Genomic DNA, 4,287 nt, shown 5'->3' on the forward strand with positions numbered 1-4,287 from the left:
TGTGGATTGACATGATGATGCGAATAAAATATGATAGTAAGAAGGAGGAACCACCATGCACGTGGCAAGGCATCTGATCACCACCCAATAGGCTAGGTTATCTTCCCGCATAGCCATGTGAATCGACATCTAATCCAATCTAAAGTCAGCTACAATCTCATCCCAATTAAGGGGAATAATCTCAACACACCAATCTCATCCCAATTAAGGGGAATAATCTCAACACATCAATCTCATCCCAATTAAGGGGAATAATCTCAATCAACTCCTACACTGACACGTCTAGTTTCGGGTGTGGGCCGTAACAACCAGCCCTTCCTCGACTAGCTGATGATACTCCCAAAAAGATTTTTTTTGTATACCATGGAAATAAAAATATAAATGTATTCACCTCATAACCATTCATACCATATATAGCTTCATTAGTACTTTTAACCACTCACAATATCATTAATTCATTGGCTCTCTTGGTCATACTTCATTCATGGCACGATGGCCGTATTTCATCTTTCACAATTCCATTTCATTACTTTCAAGGATCATTATCATAAACATCAACATATAGAATTTTATGGGAATCATGTCTTTAAGTTCATTAGTAATGAAGGCTTTAAACACAACGGATTTCTTTCCAAAGAATGAAGCAAAATGACTGGCAATCGAAGCACAAGTTAAAATCATAAACGAGTAATACACCATTTAATTCTTGGAATAATTTTCCCAAAGGGAAATACACAGTTCCAACTCATGAGTATGTAAGAACTCAAAACACATTGAAAATACTTACAAAGGAGAGCATGGTGATTTAAAATTGAAACATGGATTTAAATCATATGCATTAGTTAAAACAGCCATATTTGAATATTTTCTCACTAAGGGGAGCATAATATGGTAAGGGAAATTTGAACATGACTTGCGTACATTAGCTTTTAGTCAAATCTGTCATCGAAAGTAAGTTAAAATTGTAGGAAAGGAGATTGATCAAACCATATTTGGAACATACGAGGAACTCACGGATTCTGATTCTAGAAAGGGCATTTAGCCAACATACCTCAATTATGCTTTCCTTAGAGTTACTACAATGTCCCACACTCCTACCAACCTCAATCTATAGAAACATATCAAAATTTAACCATTGTTAGGAATGTGTTGTTAGATTTAGCCCATTCTAACATTTCATCAAACACCTAATACGCGAATCGATTACAATGTCCCATAATACAAAATCCTCTACCCTCACCAATATACAATATCCATACAACACCCATCAACTATTATTAGTCATATGCATGCCCAACCATTTGCTTCAATCCCACCAAAATCACATTTCCTAGTCTTCACATACTCCTAAATTCGAGATTAAGGGATTATGGCTTTCCGTCACTGTCCCACAATCCCCACTATGATAAAATACTACTTAAACCCATTATTAAACATTGAATTAAAGCTAAGGATGAAGTTTTACCTTGTAAGTAGAAAGTCTTATGAGTTTTCCTCTTGAATTCCCAAGGTTTGAGCAAGCATTGGAGAGTATAGTTTGATAGAGGTTCTCCCTCCCTCTCTAAATTGATTCGCTCACTCTAAAACATCAATTTATGTCAATTATGTGATGCAATTCCGTGGTAGCATAATAGATATGTGGCAAGAAAAATGGCCACAAAATGGTATGTCAATTCCGCGATGCAATTTTGCAGTAGCATAATGGATATGCGGCCAACAGAATGGCCCCAAAATGGTTTTCGATTTCTGGGTGGGGTTTGGTCAATTTCGCGATACAATTTCGTGGTAGCAGAGTGGATATGCGTCCAAAAGAGTTGACACAAAATGGTTTTCAAATTTGAGTTGCTTATGATTCATTCTGTGGTCAGCGGAACAGATCCGCTATAGTATAATAGACCACAGAATTGTCTTTTTCTGCAAATTCTTCTACCAACTCCACGATGCATTGCACTATCCAAAAATCCATGTCGTGGCATATTAGTTTACCTTGGAACCATTAAAATTGAAATTCTTGGTTTACGGGGCCTTACAAGCAACTCAGACTCTCCTTTTGAAATCCTGAATTTGTCCACCTTCTAAACCTAGACCTTCCTAGCCACGGCATGGGCCTTGATGAAATAGTCCACGAGCATCTCAAAGGAATCTATTGAGTGTTCGGGTAAGAGTGAGTACTATGTCAGGGCCCCCTTCATGAGGGTTTCTATGAACTTCTTCAGCAGGACCGACACAATCTCGTGCGGATCCAAGTTATTTTTTTAAACCACCATTGTATAGGTGGTGATGTGCTCCTAAGGGTCCGAAGTCCTATCATAATTTGGTACATCTGGCATTTTGAACCACTGTATAATTAATTCGGGTGTTGCACTCGGTTTGAACGGAACCTGGGTGTATTTCTTTGAGTTTGGGCCCTTCAGCACTGGTGGTGCACCCGGAATTTAGTCCATTTGAGTGTTTAATTCTCACAAAAACCGCATGAGCTCGGTTTTGAAAGGACCATTACTTTTGTTGTTACCAGATCCGCTGCCGATACCTCCGGCCCCATCGAAGCTGACCTCACCCATCGGGGTGTTGTTATCAACCCTTTGCACTATTTTATTTGCGGGAGCACCGGGCGGAATTGGGCCTTTTCCAATCGCGTTGTTGGAAGCACCGGGCAATGCTTGTCTTAATTTTGTCATGTCATTGTCGCGAGATGGCCCATTATGGCCTTTTGTTGTTCTCTCAAGATCCTCACCATTTCCGCAACGTACTCGACCTCGGCATCATCAGGATTCAACTCCCATACATGTCCGAGATATAGCCCGCCATGAACCGGCGTTGCTATGTCCTCCTCATTGTAGGGGTCACCGATCGAATCCTCGCGTTGAGGCAGGTTTACTTGTGCCTCAACGATATTGAAATCGTTAGCTGCCATCTTTTATGATTTTTGCTAGGAAACAACGAATCAAACAGATTAGTAATAAATGCAAGGATCAACTCAATTACGCAACTGTCTAAGCCCCATGGTGGGCGCCAAACTGTTTACCCATAAAATGGTACAGTTGAATTTATAGTGTGGTTTGTAGAGAAGTGAACCGATTTGATCGCAAAAGGATAAACAAATTAGACAAAACACAAGACTTAGCATTGAGATCGAGATAAAATGGCAGAAAACTTGGTTCCGGGAGCAAGTCTTTCGAAGGCAGCAATAATAATAACGTTAGACAGAAATAAAGTATTATTTAGCTTGGAATAATGTGTAGCATAAGTTTGTCAGAATTTTCGTGTCTTCAAATGGTTGTTGAAGTCACTATTTATAGCTATACCTAGGGAACAAGTTCCTACGATCAAGCCCTACTTAAATGACAATAAATGGATGTCACGCCCCAACCTCGGGAGGCTCAACCGGCGCTCAACCGAGTGAACCCGGCCGAGCAAGCCTGTTAGATACTTTCTATCCAACTCACCCATGATAAGCGAAGGCATGTTTTTATTAGCTAACCAGTAGAAGGACCATATGCATAGACATTACCAAACCATTCCATTTTGCTACTTCCTGTTAAGTTTCAAAACGGCATACATTTTGTGATTTAGTGGAACAAAAATCCAAAATACAACATAATCCGCTTGACCTTTCTAGTACCCATGTACAACCCACATAGCATCTACGGATCCTCTAAAGATACAAAAGAGAGTCAAGATGGTGCCGGCAATAAGGCCCCGGCTATACCTAAAAAGTGACCACAATATAAACAAAAGGTACAATAGATGACTGATGACGTCCAAATATACTACTAAAAAGTAAATGGACATGGTCGCATCCATATAATTTACCCAACTATGAGTCGGGGTCGAATCCCTCAAAGAAAAATATATAGGCGATTAGGAATGTAAGAGAATTATCACTTATTATGCATAGCCAAACACTTAGAATGGATATTGAGAAACTATTATAGCTAAATGCAAAAATATAAACTAACCTAGAAAGCAAGTAAAATGATCAATGGCTACAAGCATGGGTGCATCGGGATTTACACTCAAGTAACGATCTAATATATTTCACAATTTTATAAATATGATTGAGATTATTATTTATTAGCCTCGGATAATAATTCTATATTAGCTTCTCTCAAAGACTAACAAGACTTCCTAATTGAATTATCCCTAAAACAATTAAGAGATTAAGCACACCCGAATATAGCTACAAGTAGTTCATTCCTATTCCTAGGTAGAATCTATAAAGTGAGGGTTAACGCCTCAAGTTCTTGTTAATTAATCTTTCCCAACCCCGAATTATTATTTTTTCAA

The sequence above is a fragment of the Nicotiana tabacum genome, chromosome 15 (assembly GCF_000715075.1).
Source record: "Nicotiana tabacum cultivar K326 chromosome 15, ASM71507v2, whole genome shotgun sequence".
NCBI classification, from domain to species: Eukaryota; Viridiplantae; Streptophyta; class Magnoliopsida; order Solanales; family Solanaceae; genus Nicotiana; species Nicotiana tabacum.